Source organism: Salmo salar, chromosome ssa09 (genome assembly GCF_905237065.1).
Source record: "Salmo salar chromosome ssa09, Ssal_v3.1, whole genome shotgun sequence".
Classification (NCBI taxonomy): Eukaryota; Metazoa; Chordata; class Actinopteri; order Salmoniformes; family Salmonidae; genus Salmo; species Salmo salar.
The window spans coordinates 126,817,649-126,844,358 of record NC_059450.1 but is presented as its reverse complement, the minus strand read 5'-3'; the positions used below and the strand labels follow the sequence as shown (position 1 = coordinate 126,844,358).

General features: G+C 41.2%; 1 protein-coding gene across 2 annotated transcripts in view; it reads left to right on the top strand.

Moving 5' to 3' along the window:
- The window catches only part of LOC106612759 (glycerophosphodiester phosphodiesterase domain-containing protein 5), a 41,751-nt gene that overhangs the window by 2,437 nt on the left and 12,604 nt on the right, over positions 1–26,710 (top strand). For both annotated transcript variants that reach the window (XM_045724525.1, XM_045724524.1), the window contains exon 2: positions 23,576–23,807. The gene's annotated coding sequence lies outside the window, so the exon portion shown is untranslated. The remainder of the gene's footprint in view (positions 1–23,575; positions 23,808–26,710) is intronic.

Sequence of the window (26,710 nt, the reverse complement as noted above, 5' to 3'; positions counted from 1 at the left end):
CTCTCCTTTTGACATCAAATCTCTTTTTTTTATTTTACCATAGAGAGCATTAATCCATTGACCCGGTATGGCACCTTCACGATTTGCCCAAATGTACCTGGGTGACTTCACACTAAATGTCATGTAGTTTTCTCATACTTCAAGTTATCCGTCTGAAACTTTGCACATACACTGCTGCTATCTTGTGGACACCATCGGACTTACAGACGTGGGACCTTTCTGTTGCATTTCAAAGATGGGGGTAGGGGGAAAAAATGTTGGTATTTTCTTCTACCAGATTTATTGTGTTATATTCTCCTACAGTCAAGTCACATTTCCACAAACTTCAAAGTGTTTACTTTCAAATGGTACCAAGAATATGCATGTCCTTGCTTCAGGGCCTGAGCTACAGGCAGTTAGATTTGGGTATGTCATTTTAGGCGAAAATTGAAAAAAAGGGGGCTATTCCTAAGAAGTTAAAGACATGCTGTGCCAGGTCACGGGAGTAGGTCTGTCCTGTGAAAGAGATATGATCAGTGTATGCTATTAACCTGGATTAATGGTGGTTCAGATGTGGGTTAGTGTTACAGTACAGATGAGGTAGGTCTTTTTAACCTCTCTAGGGTATGTGGGACGAAATCGTCCCACCTACTCAACAGCCAGTGGAATCCCGTGGCGCGATATTCAAATACCTTAGAAATGCTATTACTTCAATTTCTCAAACATATGACTATTTTACACCATTTTAAAGACAAGACTCTCGTTAATCTAACCACACTGTCCGATTTCAAAAAGGCTTTACAACGAAAGCAAAACATTAGATTATGTCAGCAGAGTACCCAGCCAGAAATAATCAGACACCCATTTTTCAAGCTAGCATATAATGTCACAAAAACCAAAACCACAGCTAAATGCAGCACTAACCTTTGATGATCTTCATCAGATGACACTCCTAGGACATTATGTTATACAATACATGCATGTTTTGTTCAATCAAGTTCATATTTATATCAAAAAACTACTTTTTACATTAGCATGTGACGTTCAGAACTAGCATACCCACCGCAAACTTCCGGTGAATTTACTAAATTACTCACGATAAACGTTCACAAAAAACATAACAATTATTTTAAGAATTATAGATACAGAACTCCTTTATGCAATCGCGGTGTCCGATTTTAAAATAGCTTTTCGGCAAAAGCACATTTTGCAATATTCTGAGTAGATAGCTCGCCATCACGGGCTAGCTATTTTGACACCCACCAAGTTTGGCACTCACCAAACTCAGATTTACTATAAGAAAAATTGGATTACCTTTGCTGTTCTTCGTCAGAATGCACTCCCAGGACTTCTACTTCATCCACAAATGTTTGCGTTCAAGACACTATCTGAACGGTGACGCACGGACGCGTATCGTGACAAAAAAATTCTAAATATTCCATTACCGTACTTCGAAGCATGTGAAACGCTTTTTAAAATCAATTTTTATGCGGTTTTTCTCGTAAAAAAGCGATCATATTCCGACCGGGAAACCCTGTTTTCGTTCAAAGACTCAAAATCTAAAATGGACTCTTCACGTGCACGTGCACGTGCGCCCCCGTCTCATTGTTCTCAGATCGACCACATACCAAATACGCTACTGTTTTTCAGCCATGGGCTGCAAAGTCATCATTCAACATTCTGGCGCCTTCTGAGAGCCTATGGGAGCCTTAGAAAATGTCACGTTACAGCAGAGATCCTCAGTTTTCAATAAAGAGAGTGTAGAAGGCCAAGAAATGGTCAGAGAGGGCACTTCCTGTACAGAATCTTCTCAGGTTTTTGCCTGCCATATGAGTTCTGTTATACTCACAGACACCATTCAAACCGTTTTAGAAACTTTAGGGTGTTTTCTATCCAAATCAAACAATTATATGCATATTCTAGTTTCTGGGCAGTGGTAATAACCAGATTAAATCGGGTATGTTTTTTATCCGGATGTGAAAATACTGCCCCCTATCCTAGAGAGGTTAAAACTGTATAGATGTGTTTTCCTTAGTTCAATCGAATATGTTGTGGTAATTCTAACCAAAAGGAGAGAGACTGTATTCTTCAAAACAACTTTATTATAAGATTTACAAAAATGAAGCAATCAATAACAACCACTCAACAGTGCATCATTAGGAAAGCCCAACGGACAGCGTTGTCTCTCCTTTTATAGAAAAAGTACAACCTATTTTGTCTACGTGGCAGTTTAGCAGATGGGGGGAAACAGGGAGGGAACATGGTGTGTAAAAGCTGATTTAGCTTGTTTGTGCAGATTAAGATAGCTGACGTTGCCACCGTTGTCTGTTCCTTTCTGCATGTTTCCAGACATCTAAGTTCCTGTAGATTGTTAAAACAGGATGTCACATACTGCAGTCACAACCAAATGGCTCTTATCTGTACACTCAGACTTGTGACTAAGTCACACAAGACAAGCCTGTATCAGCAAAATACTAACATATAACAATGGACAATTCTTTAAGTAAAAACAACATAGTATGTCTAATTAAACAACATAGTAGGTAATTAAATAATTTCCTCCACATATCCACCCTTTTGAGACTAATGTCTCAACCTAATAGGAAATTACTTAAAATAATTTTCATCTAGCAAGCATTAACATGAGGGGAAAAAAGGAAAATTGAAAACATACATTACAATCGTAAATGAGTTTCAAACCTTTACATAGTGCAATTCATTCTCAGAAGGGGGTAAGGACATTAATTAAACATCAGTACATACTTCATCACCAAACACAAGTTATAATAAGCATTATTGCAAAAAAAGATAACTAAGCCATAAATCAACAAAATAAATATTGTAGCTCCCATAACAGCAAATAATGACTGAACCCATCCAAACGGATTCCAATCGTTGTCTGGTTGGTGTTTGCATGCGAGATCATAGCTGAGGTCTTTCAGATGTTCCACTACCATAGTCAAGTTACCCTCACCCTGGGGTATGAATGTACAGCAATGGTCACCTATCATTTGGCACAATCTTATGCAAACATTCTGTCTCAAACATATGCCCCGTATTTACTTAGCATCTGGCTACAAATACATTTGCACATAAATCATTCTATCTAACCCATAGCACGTTAGTCACTACTGCTCAAACACATACATAGTTATAAACATATTAAAACATGCTTAAGTCAATTGTACTGTATCATCAGAAAGCCATATGTATTGATATGCTTTAACATTAGAATTCTGGTAACATGGTGAACAAAACCCCTACTATCAATGTTATGCAACCCAAATTTAGAATGACAGTCTTCAGTGCTCCACGTTGAGTCTATTACTCAAATTCAAGATCCTCAACTTAGCACACATCGACACGGTTAGAATGTACAGTCGTGGCCAAAAGTTTTGAGAATGACACAAATATTAATTTTCACAAAGTCTGCTGCCTCAGTTTGTATGATGGCAATTTGCATATACTCCAGAATGTTATGAAGAGTGATCAGATGAATTGCAATTAATTGCAAAGTCCCTCTTTGCCATGCAAATTAACTGAATCCCCCAAAAACAATTCCACTGCATTTCAGCCCTGCCACAAAAGGACCAGCTGACACCATGTCAGTGATTCTTTCGTTAACACGGGTATGAGTGTTGACGAGGACAGGGCTGGAGATCACTCTGTCATGCTGATTGAGTTCGAATAACAGACTGGAAGCTTCAAAAGGAGGGTGGTGCTTGGAATCATTGTTCTTCCTCTGTTAACCATGGTTACCTGCAAGGAAACAGGTGCCGTCATCATTGCTTTGCACAAAAAGGGCTTCACAGGCAAGGATATTGCTGGCAGTAAGATTGCACCTAAATCAACCATTTATCTGATCAACAAGAACTTCAAGGAGAGTGGTTCAATTGTTGTGAAGAAGGCTTCAGGGCACCCAAGAAAGTCCAGCAAGCGCCAGGACCATCTCCTAAAGTTGATTCAGCTGCGGGATCGGGGCACCACCAGTACAGAGCTTGCTCAGGAATGGCAGCAGGCAGGTGTGAGTGCATCTGCACGCACAGTGAGGCAAAGACTTTTGGAGGATGGCCTGGTGTCAAGAAAGGCAGCAAAGAAGCCACTTCTCTCCAGGAAAAACATCAGGGACAGACTGATATTCTGCAAAATGTAGAGGGATTGGACTACTGAGGACTGGGGTAAAGTCATTTTCTCTGATGAATCCCCTTTCCGATTGTTTGGGGCATCCGGAAAAAAGCTTGTCCGGAGAAGACAAGATGAGCGCTACCATCAGTCCTGTGTCATGCCAACAGTAAAGCATCCTTAGACCATTCATGTTTGCGGTTGCTTCTCAGCCAAGGGAGTGGGCTCACTCACAATTTTGCCTAAGAACACAGCCATGAATAAAGAATGGTACCAACACATCCTCCGAGAGCAACTTCTCCCAACCATCCAGGAAAAGTTTGGTGATGAACAATGCCTTTTCCAGCATGATGGAGCACCTAGCCATAAGCTAAAAGTGATAACTAAGTGGCTCAGGGAACAAAACATCGATATTTTGGATCCATGGCCAGGAAACTCCCCAGACCTTAATCCCATTGAGAACTTGTGGTCAATCCTCAAGAGGCGGTTGGACAAACAAAAACCCACAAATTCTGACAAACTCCAAGCATTGGTTATGCAAGAATGGGCTGCCATCAGTCAGGATGTGGCCCAGAAGTTAATTGACAGCATGCCAGGGTGGATTGCAGAGGTCTTGAAAAAGAAGGCTCAACTCTGCAAATATTGACTCTTTGCATCAACTTCATGCAATTGTCAATAAAAGCTTTTGACACTTATGAAATGCTTGTAATTATACTTCAGTATTCCATAGTAACATCTGACAAAAATATCTAAAGACACTGAATCAGCAAACTTTGTGGAAATTAATATTTGTGTCATTCTCAACTTTTGGCCACAACTGTACATTTGCAAACAGTATATTCATCTTATATTTCCAGCATTACCACAATTGATGAGAATAGTTAATGACAGATTGGTATCTCAATGCATTCTTAGTCTAAATTATTATCCAGTTCGCAGTGTGCAGACCTCCACAATCAACCTGATACCCCAAGTAAATCATTTTGGATAAGCCTAAATCAATTACTAGCACGGTTGACCCCCCCTTCTTTCCCGGCACTCATCCTTCTGGCGTGTCTTCACGTTCATCTTCAGATAGTGTGTCAGTTCGTCCTCTCAATGGCACATGTTCAAAGTGGAGGGCCCTTGATAATGTTTCACCTGTCCTTTACAGTCCATTATGTCTTGTGCATTTTCCTACCGGTACACCAGCAGCATGAAATACATTTTGACAGGTTCTCTCTCCATGCTCACTCCACATGGACTCATGTCGCACTCCTGAGAGAAAAGGCATGAGGGAAAAGGCAGTTGATTGCTTTGACTGGATGCTGTGTACAGGTTGCTGGCTCAGACTCTGGTCTCACAGTAGAAGTGGTGAAGGACAAGGTCATAGTGAACGCCATTTTTTCAGCCGGTTAGGGGGGTTGAGGTTCACGCTGTTCTTGGTTAACCTCTCTAGGACCGGCGGGACGAATTCGTCCCACCTACTCAACAGCCAGTTGAATCCTGTGGCGCGTTATTCAAATACCTTAGAAATGCTATTACTTCAATTTCTCAAACATATTACTATTTTACAGCATTTTAAAGACAAGACTCTCGTTAATCTAACCACACTGTCCGATTTCAAAAAGGCTTTACAACGAAAGCAAAACATTAGATTATGTCAGCAGAGTACCCAGCCAGAAATAATCAGACACCCATTTTTCAAGCTAGCATATAATGTCACAAAAACCCAGAAGGCAGCTAAATGCAGCACTAACCTTTGATGATCTTCATCAGATGACAACCCTAGGACATTATGTTATACAATACATGCATGTTTTGTTCAATCAAGTTCATATTTATATCAAAAACCAGCTTTTTACATTAGCATGTGACGTTCAGAACTAGCATACCCCCCGCAAACTTCCGGGGAATTTACTAACAATTTACTAAATTACTCACGATAAACGTTCACAAAAAACATAACAATTATTTTAAGAATTATAGATACAGAACTCCTTTGTGCAATCGAGGTGTCCGATTTTAAAATAGCTTTTCGGTGAAAGGACATTTTGCAATATTCTCAGTAGATAGCCCAGCCATCACGGCTAGCCATTTAGACACCCACCAAGTTTGGCCCTGACCAAAGTCAGATTTACTATTACAAAAGTTTGATTACCTTTGTTGTCTTCGTCAGAATGCACTCCCAGGACTGCTACTTCAATAACAAATGTTGGTTTGGTCCAAAATAATCCATCGTTATATCCAAATAGCGGCGTTTTGTTCGTGCGTTCCAGACACTATCCGAAATGGTAAATCAGGGTCACGAGCATGGCGCAATTCGTGTCAAAAAAAATCTAAATATTACATTACCGTACTTCGAAGCATGTCAACCGCTGTTTAAAATCCATTTTTATGCCATTTTTAGGAAGTGTCACGTAACAGCAGAGATCCTTTGTAATGGATAGAGATGGCAAAGAAGGCCAAGAAATGGTCAGACAGGGTACTTCCTGTACAGAATCTTCTCAGGTTTTGACCTGCCATTTGAGTTCTGTTATACTCACAGACACCATTCAAACAGTTTTAGAAACTTTGGAGTGTTTTCTATCCAAAGCCAATAATTATATGCATATTCTAGTTACTGGGCAGGAGTAGTAACCAGATTAAATCGGGTACGTTTTTTATCCAGCCGTGTCAATACTGCCCCCTAGCCCTAACAGGTTAAGTTTGCGCCCTCACCAGAACGCGCAACAAACACTACAGCCAAAATGGGAGCCACTTGCTAAAACTACAAATTCTAGCTCATTTTTCAAAAAACAAGCCTGAAACTCTTTCTAAAGACTGTTGACATCTAGTGGAAGCCCTAGGAACTGCAATCTGGGAGGTATTCCTTTTATATTCCCATTGACAGCCATAGTAATCAAGGGTGAGCTGAAAAAAAAAAATTCTGGATGGATTGTCCTCGGGTTTTCACCTGCCATATTATCTTAATAGTTTTGGAAACTTTAGAGTGTTTTCTATCCAATACTACCAATTATATGCATATCCTAGCTTCTGGGCCTGAGTAACAGGCAGTTTACTTTGGGCACCTCATTCATCCAAACTTCCGAATACTGCCCCCTAGCCTGAAGAAGTTAAATGATCCCTTCCATGCATCTACACACCATCTGTGGTCACCTTTGCCATTACCTCGAGAGAGGACAGACCAGAACAACAGTTTAGTTTAGGGCATTTCTGATTCAGGAAATCCAGACAATTTTTTTTCTGTATGACAAATTATTACTACTAGCAATATTCTTAATACAGATTTCTAAAACAAATGTCAAAGAGAATAAGAATACACAGTTTAAACAATTTTTCACCAAATTGACTTATCATCTTATCCCTATCATCTTGGCGATCTCATTGCAAAGTTACAGGGTCAGGGAGTTAGAGGGCCAATCCTTAGGGAGACATCCCGACAATACAGCAGACCAAATCTGATGAGATTTGTTATGGAAACAAGACAATAACAAACAAACAACACAACAGCAGCAATACACTTCTTCATATAAAACTAGAGGTGGGAAAAACATTACACATATATAACTCGAGGTGGGAAAACCTTCAATTTATTTGGAGTAACTGTCAACCATCAGCAACATATATTTCTTCCTTTTATAGGCAGATAAATAAATTTGCATATTTACCAAAGGTCCCCAGGGACTGGTAATAAAAAATTAAAAAACACTTCCTGTTAAATCAAAAATAAATAAATTAGAATAACAAATCAAATTATAATTACAACTCTTGATAACTCCATAAGGAAATAAGTATATCCCATAAGGTAATGACTAGAGACAGGTGTCCCTCATTCAGGGGCAATACTCTCTCTCCTTCTCGTGTTCCAAATTACACACAGGACTACTGATAAATGATAAACTTCTTCCTAGTTATTCGTGTTTACATAGCCCATGTAAATCTCACCCAATGTCTTCCGTCTTTCTAGTGAGGGTGATCAGGCCTCAATAGGAAGCCAGAACAGAGGTCATTCAACCCCATTAAGTGTTTTCATTCCCCTTTCTTTCCCTGTACCTCAGAAACCATTTAAAACCATTTCAAACATTTCCATCATTCTGCGTACCCAGTTTACAACCAAATTAACCTCTCTAGGCTAGGCGGGACGAATTCGTCCCACCTACGTAACAGCCACTGCCAGCCTGTGGCGCGATTTTCAAAACCTTAAAAATCCTATTACTTCAATTTCTCAAACATATGACTATTTTACAGCCATTTAAAGACAAGACTCTCGTTAATCTAACCACACTGTCCGATTTCAAAAAGGCTTTACAACGAAAGCAAAACATTAGATTATGTCAGCAGAGTACCAAGCCAGAAATAATCAGACACCCATTTTTCAAGCCAGCATATAATGTCACCAAAACCCAGAAGACAGCTAAATGCAGCACTCACCTTTGATGATCTTCATCAGATGACAACCCTAGGACATTATGTTATACAATACATGCATGTTTTGTTCAATCAAGTTCATATTTATATCAAAAACCAGCTTTTTACATTAGCATGTGACGTTCAGAACTAGCATACCCCCCGCAAACTTCCGGGGAATTCGCTAACATTTTACTAAATTACTCACGATAAACATTCACAAAAAGCATAACAATTATTTTAAGAATTATAGATACAGACCTCCTCTATGCACTCGATATGTCCGATTTTAAAATAGCTTTTTGGTGAAAGCACATTTTGCAATATTCTAAGTACATAGCCCAGGCATCACGGGCTCGCTATTTAGACACCCGGCAAGTTTAGCACTCACCATAATCATATTTACTATTATAAAAGTTTGATTACCTTTTGTTGTCTTCGTCAGAATGCACACCCAGGACTGCTACTTCAATAACAAATGTTGGTTTGGTCCTCAATAATCCATCGTTATATCCGAATAGCGGCGTTTTTGTTCGATGCGTTCCAGACACTATCCGAAATAGTAAAGAAGTGTCGCGCGCATGGCGCAATTCGTGACAATAAAATTCTAAGTATTCCATTACCGTACTTCGAAGCATGTCAACCGCTGTTTAAAATCAATTTTTACGACATTTTTCTCGTAGAAAAGCGATAATATTCCGACAGGGAATCTCCTTTTCGGCAAACAGAGGAAAAAATCCCAAAGGCGGGGGCGGTCGGGGTCACGCGCATAAGCCCAGTGTCCCTTGATCGGCCACTTGAGAAAGGCGATAATGTGTTTCAGCCTGGGGCTGGAATGACGACATTCTGTTTTTTCCCGGGCTCTGAGCGCCTATGGACGACGTGGGAAGTGTCACGTTAGAGCAGAGATCCTTAGTAAATGATAGAGATGGAAAAGAAGTTCAAGAAATGGTCAGACAGGCCACTTCCTGTAAAGGAATCTCTCAGGTTTTGACCTGCCTTTTGAGTTCTGTTATACTCACAGACACCATTCAAGCAGTTTTAGAAAATTTAGGGTGTTTTCTATCCATATGTAATAAGTATATGCATATTCTAGTTACTGGGTAGGAGTGGTAACCAGATTAAATCGGGTATGTTTTTTATCCAGCCGTGTCAATACTGCCCCCTATCCTAAACAGGTTAAAGAAGACCCCACACAATCAATCAAACATGATATTAACACCACTTAACAAATATTCATAACAGGTGAGTTGTACGTGCGTGCTGGTGTGTGTGGTAAAACGTAGGGGAAAAACAAACAAACAAACAAACAGACACTAACCACTTTCCCAAGACAAAAGTCTCAGGAAACATTTCAAAGAAAGAGAAAATAAACATTTCGTTAGTTTTCACATTGCTAAATCTTAATCAGTCCAACAATTCAAATTCGAAATTCTTACTTTCCAATTAACTTTCCATTTCCTTTGTTACCTTCACTAGTTTACATCTCTGTTTTCTGTAACTCAGAAAGCCCTCTACAATCTCTACTATACTCTACCTCTGTCTTTCTGTCTAACGTTACTTTACCAGATGAACAAAAAGTTTTAAATTACAGTCAAAACAAACATGATAAGTTCTGTTCACAGGGAGGCCACTTTATTTACTTGTGACCCCTCCTCCCTTTTGTCAATTCTATAAATCTATTTCAGAATAAAACGGAATAAAGTGTCTCACGAGATTAAAACCCCTCAGGCTTTTCTGAGTCTGCGAGGAGTGCATTGTTCCTACTCGATCACGTGTAATGTGCTTTGTGACTTCCGAAATCGAAACCCCCAAATATGTTATCTCTTGTTTTACTGGTTGTTCTTTCCTATATGGTGCATTGTGACCCTGCTCTACCAAATAGGTTACTAATGTGGTAATGTCTGGTACATGAGTTTCTTAATCTTTTTACGCCATTAACAAATTCACTACATACTGTATCAACACACAACCCTCAAATTTACACCCTTTAACGATTTTTTTAAATGCTGTGTGACACAAAGTTGAACTATTTGTAAACATAATTTGTGCTCTTGCCCATATATATTGCCAATTTCAATATGTAATATGGTACAATTACCCAGTTTTGTTACTGGTCCCATATTCAAAGACATGGTAGTCGTATCGCTTTTGATTCTGCCCATTTCCCCACTAAATATAATAATTTTCCTGTCGTAAATGTAGCCAATTTAGCCCCTGCACTCACTATTCCAATGACCAACAGCCCCACACCCTACGCTTTGGTATTTTTCCGCTACCCCCTCAATATCCATTTTGATAACATGTTTCCAACCTGCCATCAAGACATACGTACAGATTTTATCAATATACTCACATACCCAAGATGTGTTCGAATACCCATACTAATATACTCTATACTAAATACTTAATGAGTATATACTTCATACTATTAGTTCATTTTAGTATACTGTAAATGAACGGTAACCTTTCAGTTGAGCTTCGTATGTCTACCGGAAGTTGATGCTGTTGCTATGCAGCCTCTTGCTAGTTTGTTAGCATAACAAATTACTAGTTGGACATTTTACGACTTCGGGTGTTTGGAAATTCAGACTGTTCAGAGCGCACACTGCCCACTTTGGCCGAGGAGCAGGGTTGATCTGAGCATTCTGACCTCACAACGGCAGTCAAGCACCCAAGCTAACTGGCTAAAGTTGGATAGCTTGCTAGCTACTTCCAGATGCAAATAAGAGAACACCTCCTCACTCTGACCATTCTTCTCACCCTAGCAGAGCTGGTTAGGCTTTTTCCCATGTTATCCAAAGTGTTGGTGACTAACTGTGCTGCTTGCAACAATTGAATTCTGTTTTTTCCCTGACGTTTACTGACACCGGCCATATTTAATGGGTCTTGAGCTTTCGTAAATGAATCAGTTATTATGCACTCTGGTACATTCAGACGAGAGTGCTCTGAAATCGGAGCAGATAGCCAAAGCGAATTTACAAAGCACCTATTTTAACAATGTCCATTGAGAACACATAATGACTATACCATTTAGCTAAGCTAAGAATGACGTGAATAATCAAGTCAATTATGTTGGGTACATGGATAGCATATACAATTGAAGTCGGAAGTTTACATACACACATTAAAAAAGTTTACATACACACATACATTAAAACTCGTTTTTCAACCACTCCACAAATTTCTTGTTAACAAAGTTTAGTTTTGGCAAGTCAGTTAGGACATCTACTTTGTGCATGACACAAGTCATTTTTCCAACAATTGTTTACAGACAGATTATTTCACTTATAATTCACTGTATCACATATCCAGTGGGTCAGAAGTTTACATACACTAAGTTGACTGTGCCTTTAAACAGCTTGGAAAATTCCAGAATATTATGTCATGGCTTTAGAAGCTTCTGATAGGCTAATTGTCATCATTTTAGTCAATTGGAGGTGTACCTGTGGATGTATTTCAAGGCCTACCTTCAAACTCAGTGCCTCTTTGCTTGACATCATGGGAAAATCAAAATAAATCAGCCACCTCAGAAAAAAAATTGTAGACCTCCACAAGTCTGGTTCAGCCTTGGGAGCAATTTCCAAACGCCTGAAGATACCACGTTCATCTGTACAAACAATAGTACGCAAGTATAAACACCATGTGACCACGCAGCCGTCATTCCGCTCAGGAAGGAGACGCGTTCTGTCTCCTAGAGATGAACGTACTTTGGTGCAAAAAGTGCAAATCAATCCCAGAACAACAGCAAAGGATCTTGTGAAGATGCTAGAGGAAACAGGTACAAAAGTATCTATGTCCACAGTAAAACAAGTCCTATATCGACATAAACTGAAAGGCCGCTCAGCAAGGAAGAAGCTACTGCTCCAAAACCGCCATGAAAAAGCCAGACTACAGTTTGCAACTGCACATGGGGACAAAGATCGTACTTTTTGGAGAAATGTCCTCTGGTCTGATGAAACAAAAATAGAACAGTTTGGCCATAATGTCCATCGTTATGTTTGGAGGAAAAAGGGGAACGCTTGCAAGCCGAAGAACACCATCCCAACCGTGAAGCACGGGGGCGGCAGCATCATGTTGTGGGGGTGCTTTGCTGCAGGAGGGACTGGTGCACTTCACAAAATAGATAGCATCATGAGGAAGGACAATTATGTGGATATATTGAAGCAACATCTCAAGACATCAGTCAGGAAGTTAAAGCTTGGTCACAAATGGGTCTTCCAAATGGACAATGACCCCAAGCATACTTCCAAAGTTGTGGCAAAATGGCTTAACATCTCTTTGGTAAAGGGCAGTATTTTCACGTCCATATGAAAAGCGTGCCCAAAGTAAACTGCCTGTTACTCAGGCCCAGAAGCTAGGATATGCATATAATTGGTAGATTTGGATAGAAAACACTCTAAAGTTTCCAAAACTGTTAAAATAATATGGCAGGCGAAACCCAGAGGACAAACCACACCCCCCCCAAAAAAATATTCAGCCTACCACTGTTTTCAATGGCTGTCACTTTTATTATAAGGCGAAATCCTCCCAGATTGCAGTTCCTAGGGCTTCCACTAAATGTCAACAGTCTTTAGAAAGAGTTTCATGCTGGTTTTTGGAAAAATGAGCCAGAAATTGTAGTTTTTCTAGGTGGCTCCCATTTTGGCTGTAGTGTTTCCAAGCGCGTGGAGAGAGCGCGTTCTTTGGTATTTTTCTCCGGTAAAGACGATTCTCCGTCTTAAATTGTATCGTTTATGTATGTATTAGGGTACCTAAGGTTTGATTATAAACGTTGTTTGACTTGTTTGGAAAAGTTTATTAGTAACGTTTGGGATTCATTTTGTATGCATTTTGATGGAGGGAAACTGGGTGGATTATTGACTGAAGCGTGCCAGCTAAACTGAGTTTTTATGGATATAAAGGAGGACATAATCGAACAAAAGGACCATTTGTGATGTATCTGGGACCTTTTGGAGTGCCAACAGAAGAAGATCATCAAAGGTAAGGCATTTTTTATATCGGTGTTTCTGACTTTCGTGTTGCACCTGCCTGGTTGAAATATGTTTGTCATGCTTTTGTATGCGGGGCACTGTCCTCAGATGGTGTGCTTTCGCCGTAAAGCCTTTTTGAAATCTGACACAGCGGCTGGATTAACAAGAAGTTAAGATTTATTTTGATGTTATACACTTGTGACTTTATGAAAGTTAAATATTTATAATTCTGTAGTTGGAATTTCGCGCTCTGCAATTTCACCGGATCTTGGCCAGGTGGGACGCTACCATCCCACCTGCCGATAAGAATTTAAGGACAACAAAGTCAAGGTATTGGAGTGGCCATCACAAAGCCCTGACCTCAACCCTATAGAAAATTGTGGGCAGAACTGAAAAAGTGTGTGCGAGCAAGGAGGCCTACAAACATGACTCAATTTCACATTCTTAAAATAAAGTGGTGATCCTAACTGACCTAAGACAGGGAATTTTTACTGGCATTAAACTGAGTTTAAATGTATTTGGCTAAGGTGTATGTAAACTTCTGACTTCAACTGTAGTTAATTATGGATCCCTTCGTGCGCCAATCCCATTATGGATCGATTTGACAACACACAGTGAAATTGCAGCGTGCCAAATTCAAAAACAGAAATACTCATAATAAGAATTCATAAATCATACAAGTGTTATACATCGGTTTAAAGATTAACTTCTTGTTAATCCAGCCACAGTGTCAGATTTCAAAAAGGCTTTACAGCGAAAGCAAACCATGCAATTATCTGAGGACAGCACCCCGCATTTTTCAACCAGGGAGGTGCGACACAAAAGTCAGAAATAACGATATAATTCATGCCTTACCTTTGAAGATCTTCTTCTGTTGGCACTCCAATATGTCCCAGAAACATAACAAATGGTCCTTTTGTTCGATGAATTCCCTCGTTATATCCCCAAAATGTCCATTTATTTGGCGCGTTTGATTCAGAAAATACACTCGCCAAACATGACTACAATGTATCTAATAAGTTACCTGTAAACTTGATCCAAACATTTCAAACAACTTTCCTAATCCAACTTTAGGTATTTTAAAACGTAAATAATCTATCAAATTTAAAACGGATTATACTGTGTTCAATAGCGGATAAAATGAAAGTGGAGCGAGCTACAGGTCGCACGCACCAAACAAAAAAGTACACTTGGCTTGACACTCAGAAAGGAAAGGGCTACTTCTTAATTTCTCAAAGGAAAAACATCAACATCAACATCTAAAGACTGTTGACATCTAGTGGAAGCCATAGGAACTGCAAGCATATTTCTATTAAAAGGGATTGCCATAGAAAACTAACGGAAAACAGATTAAGCTGAATACAAAATTCCCTGGAAGGATTGTGCTCGAGGTTTCGCCTGTCAAATCAGTTCTGTTATACTCACAGACATTATTCAAACAGTTTTAGAAACTTCAGAGTGTTTTATATCCAAATCTACTAATAATAGCTTTTCATCCGGACATCAAAATACCGCCCCCTATCCCAAAGAAGTTAATATACTAGCAAGTTCGATGAAATGATATGCTATGCTGTTCATAAGGATAGCTTACCAACAAATTGTCAGCCAACATAACGTATAACGTAACTTTATATGAAAAATCATTACTTTATAACATTGCTGTCATGTCCTGACCAGTAAAGGGGTCATTGGTCATTGTAGTATGGTCAGGGCATGGCAGGGGGTGTTGTTTTTGTGTGTTTTGGGATTGGTTTATTTAGAGGGGATTTGTTCTAGTTTTCATTCTCTATGTTCGTTTTCTATGTGTGGCCGAGTATGGTTTCCAATCAGAGGCAGGTGTCTTTCGTTGTCTCTGATTGGAAGCCATACTTAGGCAGCCCTTTTTTCCTTTGGGTTGATGGGTGGTTGTTTTTTGTATAGTCGTAGTACCTTACGCAACTGTTGTTTGGCGTTTGTTTATTTTCTTTGTGTTCACTCATAATAAAAGAGGATGAGCACTCAACACGCTGCGCCTTGGTTCAATCCTTCCGACAGATGTGACAATTGCTTAACATTTTCTTAACATTTGTCATAATTAGTTAAAGCAATGAATTTGTATCTATGACCAATAAGCATACTACATACTCAATTTACTTCCAAATAGTATGGTTAGTGCGGTTATTCTGAGTACCTCTGCTAATCTTGGTTTTATCGTTTTTTCTTTTCTGTTGATAGAACGCTGACATAAATCTGAAGCTCAATACATCAGAGTTTTTTTACTTTTATGTCATTGTGCCAACTCACAATAGCATCTCTGAATTCTTTATTAGATTGGAATGCTGCCAAATTTGATCCATGATTTGATTTTTTTCCCCATATTCGAGACAAATTGGTAGAATGCTCTTGCGCTTATTTTGGTGCCTCTTTGACTTTGCTATAGTTTACCTCTTCTATGATGGTTATTTCTGCCTTTTAACTGTTCACAGCACCTGATACCTTGTATTAGAACCAATACTGAAGCTCTGCCAATTTACTACTGGATAATATGGGAGACCTAATGTCTTATACCAGTCTCACGCTTCACATATCACTGTTGTTGACAGCAGGGGCGAAAATCTGATATCCACTTTGGAGGGGACAATTACATTACATTTTCTCAAGAGCAATTCCTGAGGGGGACACCAAAAGTAGTGCTGTAACACATAGCCTACATTGTAATATGGTAAATGTATATTGAGGAACCAAAGAAATAAGGTGTTTGCCGTACTCCTAACTACCGGTACCCAAAACTACACAACTAATCACAACAGCAATACCATTGCCTTTAACAAATCTTAGTTCAGTCACCAGTTTAACCTGTTGGGGATAGGGGGCAGTATTTGCAAGACCGGATAAAAAACGTACCGATTTAATCTGGTTACTACTCCTGCCCAGTAACTAGAATATGCATATAATTATTGGCTTTGGATAGAAAACACCCTAAAGTTTCTAAAACTGTTTGAATGGTGTTTGTGAGTATAACAGAACTCATATGGCAGGCAAAAACCTGAGAAGATTCCTTACAGGAAGTGGCCTGTCTGACCATTCCTTGAGCTTCTTGACTCTGTTTATTGAAGACTGAGGATCTTTGCTGTAACGTGACACTTCCTACGGCTCCCATAGGCTCTCAGAAGGCGGGAAAAAGCTGAATGATGTAATTCCAGCCCCAGGCTGAAACACATTAGCGCTTTTGGCAAGTGCTCTATCAGAGGACAATGGGCTGAGGCGCGTGCACGAGTCGACCCCATGTTTTTATTTTCTATCGTCTTTGAACCTAAACACAGATTCCCGGTCGGAATATTATCGCTTTTTTACGAGAAAAATGGCATAAAAATTGATTTTAAACAGCGGTTGACATGCTTCGAAGTACGGTAATGGAATATTTCGAATTTTTTTGTCACAAAATGCGCCGTGCTCGTCACCCTTATTTACCCTTTCGGATAGTGTCTTGAACGCACAAACAAAACGCCGCTATTTGGATATAACTATGGATTATTTGGGACCAAACCAACATTTGTTATTGAAGTAGAAGTCCTGGGAGTGCATTCTGATGAAGAACACCAAAGGTAATAACATTTTTCTTATAGTAAATCTGACTTTGGTGAGTGCTAAACTTGCTGGGTGTCTAAATAGCTAGCCCTGTGATGCCGGGCTATCTACTTAGAATATTGCAAAATGTGCTTTCACCGAAAAGCTATTTTAAAATCGGACATATCGAGTGCATAGAGGAGTTCTGTATCTATAATTCTTAAAATAATTGTTATGCTTTTTGTGAACGTTTATCGTGAGTAATTTAGTAAATGTTTAGTAAATTCACCGGAAGTTTGCGGGGGGTATGCTAGTTCTGAACGTCACATGCTAATGTAAAAAGCTGGTTTTTGATATAAATATGAACTTGATTGAACAAAACATGCATGTATTGTATAACATAATGTCCTAGGTGTGTCATCTGATGAAGATCATCAAGGAATACCTGGGATAGGATAAAGTAATCCTTCTAACCCCCCCTTAAAAGATTTAGATGCACTATTGTAAAGTGGTTGTTCCACTGGATATCATAAGGTGAATGCACCAATTTGTAAGTCGCTCTGGATAAGAGCGTCTGCTAAATGACTTAAATGTAAATGTAAATGTTTATGTGACATTATATGCTAGCTTGAAAAATGGGTGTCTGATTATTTCTGGCTGGGTACTCTGCTGACATAATCTAATGTTTTGCTTTCGTTGTAAAGCCTTTTTGAAATCGGACAGTGTGGTTAGATTAACGAGAGTCTTGTCTTTAAAATGGTGTAAAATAGTCATATGTTTGAGAAATTGAAGTAATAGCATTTCTAAGGTATTTTAATAACGCACCACAGGATTCCACTGGCTGTTACGTAGGTGGGACGATTTCGTCCCGCCGACCCTAGAGAGGTTAAGTTGAGAGTGGGGGTATCCATGGCATTTTCCAATTATGTTCCTATTTTACAAGTCAAAAAAATTGAGAACCTTTCATAATGTTGCCAAACAAAGACTCAACAAACTTACCTGAGACTCCCTGTCTCTGCCAGTCTGTCGCTGCATATCTGTCCCCAACTCTGCTGTCTGTGTGCCATCTGTTGCCTGCTCTGCCTAATGACATCATTGTGAAACATTTCCATTAGAATTTCATTTCTTTCTTATGAACATTTTATCAACTAGTCTTTGAGATATCATTCTATTTGGGCTTCGATCTAAAAGGTAGCTAGCAAATGTGAAACGGATTAAAATGACAAGAGTTGACAGCTGTATGAGTTCACCATTTACACAACATATGCTGCAACCTTTTGTAATTTTAATAGTTTGTTTCATATTGGCTGGCTTCCAACAATAGCTGAATTTGCAAAGCTAGCGAGCACCAATTCAGTTTCAGTGGTGTTTGCTATAATCTTTGCTACCCGGGTTAAATAAAGGTGAAATAAAATAAATAAATAAAAGTTCCCTTGCGACAATTTAGCTTTTGCAATGAGACCATTAAATATATTTAAGACAATGGTAGAAGAGAGTGTAGTTCTGTTCAGTTTGGATTTGAGTTTATCGCTAACCTTATCACAGGGACTTTGAAGCACTAACTTACATCATCTGCATGCTGATTCCATCTTTGACGATGCCACATAAATGGAATAGGTACTAGCTAGCTTAATAGTTAATATTTGCGCGCTAGCTCTGCATATTCAGCTAGTGTGTGTGTGCGCGATTGACTGGATGAACCTCACGGCAGTTACGTGCAAACTAAGGAACTGGCAGTGGATCAAACCATTGTGAGGCAAAGGGCGGGGGGGGTCGCAATCTTTTGAAACTTCAAAACGCGCTATTAAGTGTCTATAATCAGCACAATTGCTTTCATTGCGTATTATTAATATTATTTAAATTACATAGTTATGTTTCAGTGATATATTGGGGGGGACAAATCATATTTTTCCCAGGATGGGGGGGGTCGTGTCCCCCCCGTCCCCCCCGGGATTTCCGCCCCTGGTTGACAGCACATATTACCAAAATACGGTCCATCGTATGTCCATAATATAAATCTCTCGTCAACACACACACACTCAGGAAGAAAAAAAAACACACAAATCAACCAGTATTTGGTTAGGAACATCTTCCTTTCTCATAATTTAAAAAGAGCAATTTCTTCTTCATCAAAATATTTTTTGATTGCTCTTTGCAATTTTAAATGTTGTACCCACAAGGTAGTTCCAATGCAAATTTCCCATGTAGGTTTTACATTTATTTTTACCTGCAGGAAAATTAAACATTTTCTATCTCAGGATTGTGCCCTGGGATCACATAACTCGTGCTAAATGACATAAATGTAACCGTGTCATATCATCCCAAGGCCGCTTCTCTGCTTCAACAGAGAAACACAACCCCTGTCTCTGACCAGGATACCTCTGCTTCAACAAAAATATCCCAATTGGAGACGTCCCTGATCCTACGGGGTGTTTGCCCTAGAATTATTTCTTTAATTAAAGATATCCCTGTTTCAACAGAGTTCCTAATTAAATATTCTAGTGCTCCCCCATTAGAAATAACTCTGCTACAACTAAGGGTGTCTTTTGCTCAAAAAAAAGATGTGCACAACTAATGTGCACAACCTGTTCCCAGAACAGGATTTTCAATAAAGGTTAATTTATCTTATCTGTCCGGAATGATGTATTCACTCATTGACGCCAGGTCCGAGGCGGGTCCCTCCTGATTCACCTAAGTGGAGTGTGGGCTACCCTGAGCCACGTCTAATGCAGCCCCTGCGCGCAGTTAACCTCAGTCTCCCCAGGAGCAATCAGCAAGCGGAGTTAGCATCCTATCCTCTTCGTCAATTGTTGTGTTAATTCTAACCAAAAGGAGAGAGACTGTATTCTTCAAAACAACTTTGCTTCATTTTTGTAAATCTTATAATAATCAATAACAACCACTCAACAGTGCATCATTAGGAAAGCCCAACGGACAGCGTTGTCTCTCCTTTTATAGAAAAAGTACAACCTATTTTGTCTACGTGGCAGTTTAGCAGATGGGTGGAAACAGGGAGGGAACATGGTGTGTAAAAGCTGATTTAGCTTGTTTGTGAAGATTAAGATAGCTGACGTTGCCACCGTTGTCTGTTCCTTTCTGCATGTTTCCAGACATCTAAGTTCCTGTAGATTGTTAAAACAGGATGTCACATACTGCAGTCGCACCTCAATAGCTCTTCTATGCACACCTAGACTTATGAGTAAGTCACACAAGACAAGCCTGTATCAGAAAAATACTAACATATAACAATGGACAAGTAACAGCATAGTATGCCTAATTAAACAACATAGTAGGTAATTAAATAATTTCCTCCACAAGTACAGGCTTAACTGAAAGACCAACAAAGATGGAATGCAATAAGACATTTTATTAAATAGTTTGTGGAATGGCCTCGTCTTCGAGGGAAGATCCTCGGAGCCAGATGATGTGATGGCAGGTAGCCCTACTTGTAACTACTGGCATCGAAACCCCCCCACTGGGGGAAAGGAGTTCTATTAACGAGCCTTAAGGTTAACAAGCTCCCTCACGACGCCAGGACAGCGGAGTCAATCACCACCTTCCGGAGACACCTGAAACCCCACCTCTTTAAGGAATACCTAGGATAGGATAAAGTAATCCTTCTAACCCCCCCCCCCCCTTAAAAGATTTAGATGCACTATTGTAAAGTGGTTGTTCCACTGGATATCATAAGGTGAATGCACCAATTTGTAAGTCGCTCTGGATAAGAGCGTCTGCTAAATGACTTAAATGTAAATGTTATTATGGCTGGTGGTGGTGGGGAGATGGATGGTTGTCGAAAGCTGTTGCTGAAAAACTGCAAGTGAGAGAACATGGGTAAATTGGCATACAAAACATCCCAAGATTTACGCCCATTGGTTGAGAGAGAGGAAGGTAATAATTGCAAGAGTGAGCCAATAGGTTAAACAGCAAGCATGAGGAATGTTCATTATTGTGCTGTGCTTATAGGTTGCAAGGTAAATAGGTGACTGATATTCCACATGTGGCTAGTAGGAAAGAGGAGAAGAAACGAGTCGCTATGCTGATGATACGTTTGTATTCATTCCTGGTATGCCCGTAGAATAGGAAACAGCAGTGAATTATGTTATGCTAACTGGATGTAGTTAACCTGTCTGGGCTAGGGGACAGTATTTTCACGGCCGGATAAAAAACGTACCCAATTTAAACTGGTTACTACTCTTTCCCAGAAACGAGAATATGCATATTATTAGTAGATTTGGATAGAAAACACTCTGAAGTTTCTAAAACTGTTTGAATGGTGTCTGTGAGTATAACAGAACTCATATGGCAGGCAAAAACCTGAGAAAATTCCAAGCAGGAAGTGGCCTGTCTGACAATTTATAGTTCTTCTTTCTAGTCCCTTTCGAAACTACAGTATCTCTGGGGTTACGTTGCACTTTCTAAGGCTTCCATTGGCTCTCTAAAGCCTTCAGAAAGCGGATTGAGGCGTCTCCTGTCTCTGGGCAGAGTATGGTAGCTCAGTTTGTCAGTGGTCTGCCTGGTGACTAATAGACTGGGTATGCGCGGTCCCGCGACCATGCTGTTTTTTATTTTCCTCTTTGAATGAAAACACTATTGTCCGGTTGGAATATTATCGCTATTTTACGAGACAAATACCATAAAAATTGATTTTAAACAGCGTTTGACATGCTTCTAAGTACGGTAAAGGAACATTTCGATTTTTTTTGTCTCGAAATGCGCTCGCGCGTTACCCATTGGATAGTGACCTGAACGCACGAACAAAACGGAGGTATTTGGACATAACTATGGATTATTTGGAACAAAAACAACATTTCTGTGGAAGTAGCAGTCCTGGGAGTGCATTCTGACGAAGATCAGCAAAGGTAATACAATTTTTCTAATAGTAATTCTGAGTTTAGTGAGCCCCGAAGTTGGCGGGTGTCAAAATAGCTAGCCGTGATGGCTGAGCTATGTACTCAGAATATTGCAAAATGTGCTTTCGCCGAAAAGCTATTTTAAAATCTGACATAGCGATTGCATAAAGGAGTTCTGTATCTATAATTCTTAAAATAATTATGTATTTTGTCAACGTTTATGGTGAGTAATTTAGTAAATTCCCCGGAAGTTTTGGGTGGGAATGCATGTTCTGAACATCACATGCCAATGTAAAAAGCTGTTTTTGGATATAAATATGAACTTCATTGAACAAAACATGCATGTATTGTATAACATAATGTCCTAGGAGTGTCATCTGATGAAGATCATCAAAGGTTAGTGCTTCATTTAGCTGTGTTTTGGGTTTATGTGACATATATGCTTGCTTGGAAAATGGCTGTGGGATTATTTGTGGCTATGTACTCTCCTAACATAATCTAATGTTTTGCTTTCGCTGTAAAGCCTTTTTGAAATCGGACAATGTGGTTAGATTAACGAGAGTCTTGTCTTTAAAATGGTGTAAAATAGTCGTATGTTTGAAAAATTTAAATTATAGAATTTTTGAGGTTTTGTATTTCGCGCCACGCTCTTCCACTGGCTGTTGAATAGAGTGGGATGGTGACGTGCCACCTAGCCCATAGAAGTTAAAGAAGCATTCAGACCAGCCTTCCTGATAGAACTTTCGTAAGCTATATTTGAATCGACTAATTTTAAGCTAAATGTCCAAAATGAAAACAAATAGAGTGAAGAAGGTAGATAGTTTGTGTTCTGTGGGGGAGACCTGTTTGGGTAGCCTACCTGATTGGTTGATTGTTTGTCTGATAGGTAGTAGGCCTTCAGCGCTCCTATATTTACCCTCATCTCTTTCCCTAGTCTTAATATCTTCTATCCTATCCACTCTAACCGGAAGACGAGTACTCCCTCTCTCCCTTCCTCCTTCCCCCAACCCTCTCTCTCTAACTAACTTCAGGTCTTAGGTCAGTGTACAGGATGGAGTGTTAGATCATTGGAGACAGTGCAGAGTTCTGTAGATGGGGTGTTAGATCAGGGGAGACAGTGCAGAGTGCTGTAGATGTTTGTTCGGTGAACTGGTTTTAAGTAGACTAGATACAGTATGTTAGTGTTTAAAAAGGAGCTGGATGCAGCCCAGTGTTGATGGATGGAGCTCAGGGCTGGAGAAGGGAGGGCATTTTGGATGTGTCCAAAGATACAGTAGGGCCTAGATTCAAATCGGACCATGGGAGATCGTGATAGAGCGATTGACATTTAAAGGTAATTAATTTCCAGTTGAGCCAGCATATGCAGCTTGTACTGTGAATGCGGTTTTCCAAACGCGGAAACATTGCCTTTTAAAGGTTCATAACTGAAAGGGGCAATTGGATTGAATCTAGCCCTAGGTCTACTAGCTTTCCTCTGGTAAATCCTGGTCTGTTGGTAAACTTATGTATTGCCTGCATCATCTACTAAAGTCTCTCTAAGTTTATGTTTTGGGTTGTGATGGGGTACAACAGTTGAATTAAACTCATAAGGCATTTATAAATTCTTCAAGAAATAAATGGGTAAATATCATATGTTTTAAAGTCCAAAAATGTATGTAGAAATTACAGATTGCCCCCTTAAGCTCCCATCTCTCTCTCTCTCTCATTCCACAGCTCTCCTCCAATACCGAATACACAACTGGGACCAAAGAAAGTCTCCATTCCATCTTTCCTGTCCCGCCTGTCTCTCTCTCCTTCCCTTCCTTTCTGTCTCTCTTCCCCTGTCTCCCCCCTCCTTTCCTTCTCTCTCTGTGATGAGGAGCTGTGGGTAAGGCTGTGGGTGAGGGTCCGTGTCCAGTCTGAAGCTGGGGAAGCTAAAGGTGGTGCGGCGGCAGCTGCTGCAGAGGTAAACTACTAGTGTGTGTGTTGTCTTGTGTAGAAGATTCCATTCTAAATGATAGATGATACAGTACTATAGTTTAAGCTGTCGTTAACAGGTATACTAGTATCATTATAGTGTGTTGTTCTCAGGTGATATTATAGTATATTCTTGTATATTGCATTATATTTTAGTATTATTGTAGTATATTCTTGTATATTGCATTATATTATAGTAGTATATTCTTGTATATTGCATTATATTATAGTATTATTGTAGTATGTTTGTCAAGTGTCAGTGTGTAGCGGGTCGGACGAAGTCAGGCGCAGGACACAGAACTGAGTAAAAATGTAACTTTACTCGAAAATAAACCAAACATATATTCCACACTGGGAAACACACCAGCTCACAGAAATACTGACCACTTCACAATGAACAAACACGCACAAAACCATGTGGGAACCAGAGGGTTAAATAGGGAGTAAATTATAACGTAATGGAAACCAGGTGTGGATAATCAAGACAAAACAACATAGAAAAAGAAACGTAGATCGGTGGTGGCTAGAAAGCCGGTGACGTCGACCGCTGAACGCCGCCTGAACAGGGAGAGGCACCAACTTCGGCGGAAGTTGTGACAGTAACCCCCCCTTGACACCGGCCTCGGGGACGACCCGGAGGACGAGGCGCAGGACGATTCGGGTGGAGACGGTGAAATTCCTGCAGTAAGGAAGGGTCCAGGATGTCCTCCACCGGCACCCAGCATCTCTCCTCCGGACCGTACCCCTCCCACTCCAAGAGGTACTGAAGGCCCCTCGCCCGACGCCTTGAGTCCATGATGGCTCGTACAGTATACGCCGGGGCCCCCTTGATGTCCAGAGGGGGCGGAGGAACCTCCCGCACCTCAGACTGCTGGAGCGGACCAGCCACCACCGGCCTGAGAAGAGACACATGGAACGAGGGGTTAATACAGTAATCAGGGGGAGCTGTAACCTATAACAAACCTTGTTCAGTCTCCTCAGGACTTTAAATGGCCCTACAAACCGAGGACCCAGCTTCCGGCAGGGCAGGCGAAGGTTTCGGGTCGAGAGCCAGACCCGGTCCCCTCACTGCGGTGGCGGTCGGCGCTCGCCTTCTGCCGCCTGATGGCCCGTTGCAGGTGCACATGGGCAGCGTCCTATGTCTCCTCCGAGCGCCGAAACCATTCATCCACCGCAGGTGCCTCGATCTGGCTCTGATGCCACGGTGTCAGGACCGGCTGATAACCTAGTACACACTGAAAAGGAGATAGGTTAGTGGAGGAGTGGTGGAGTGCCATCTCCGCCCAGGGGATGAAAACCGCCCACTCCCCCAGCCGGTCCTGGCAATAGGACCGCAGAAACCTACCCACATCCTGGTTAACTCTCTCCACCTGCCTGTTACTCTCGGGGTGAAAACCTGAGGTAAGGCTGACCGAGACCCCCAGGCGTTCCATAAATGCCCTCCAGACCCTAGACGTGAACTGGGGACCCCGATCAGAAACTATATCCTCTGGCACCCCGTAGTCCTGGAAGACGTGGGTGAACAGGGCCTCCGTAGTCTGTAGAGCCGTAGGGAGACCGGGCAAAGGAAGGAGATGGCAGGACTTAGAAAACCGATCCACAACAACCAGGATCATGGTGTTTCCCTGTGACGGAAGAAGATCCGTCACGAAATCCACCGATAGGTGTGACCACAGCCGCTGTGGAATGGGTAAGGGTTGTAATTTTCCTCTGGGCTGGTGTCTAGGTGCCTTGCACTGGGCGCATACCAAGCAGGAGGAAACAAACCCTCACGTCCTTAGCTAAAGTGGGCCACCAGTACTTCCCACTAAGACAGCACACTGTCCGACTGATGCCAGGATGACCAGAGGAGGGTGACATGTGGGCCCAACAGATCAAACAATCGCGGACATCAGACGGAACGTACAGATGCACAACTGGACACTGGGTGGGAGCGGGCTCTGTACGTAACGCCCGCTCGATGTCCGCGTCCACCTCCCATACCACCGGTGCCACCAGGCAAGAAGCTGGAAGTATGGGAGTGGGATCCGTGGACCGCTCCTCTGTGTCATACATCCGGGACAGTGCGTCTGCCTTCACGTTCAGGGAACCTGGTCTGTAGGATAGGGAGAAAACAAAACGGGTGAAAAACATGGCCCACCTTGCCTGGCGAGGGTTCAGTCTCCTCGCCGCCCGGATGTACTCCAGATTGCGGTGGTCAGTCCAAATGAGGAAAGGGTGTTTAGCCCCCTCAAGCCAATGCCTCCACTCCTTCAGAGCCTTGACAACAGCCAACAGCTCCCGGTCCCCACATCATAGTTTCGCTCCGCCGGGCTGAGCTTCTTCGAAAAGAAAGCACAGGGGCGGAGCTTTGGTGATATGCCCGAGCACTGAGAGAGCACGGCTCCTATCCCAGCCTCGGATGCATCCACCTCCACTATAAATGCCAAGGAGGGATCAGGATGAGCCAGCACGGGAGATGAGGTAAACAGAGCCTTCAGGTGACCAAAAGCCCTGTCCGCCCCAGCTGACCACTGCAGTCGCACCGGTCCCCCCTTCAGCAAGGAGGTAATGGGAGCCGCTACCTGATCGAAGCCCTGGATAAACCTCAGGTAGTAGTTGTCAAACCCTAAGAACCGCTGCACCTCCTTTACCCTGGTGGGAGTCGGCCAATTACGCACGGCTGAAATGCGGTCATTTTCCATCTCCACCCCTGATGCGGACAGGCGGTACCTTAGGAAGGAGACGGACTGTTGGAAGAACAGACTTTCTCAGCCTTGACGTACAGGTCATGCTCCAACAGTCGACCAAGCACCCTGCGCACCAGGGACACATTCTCGGCGTGTGTAGCGGAGTATATTAGAATGTCATCTATATACACCACTACACCCTGCCCGTGCAGGTCCCTGAAAA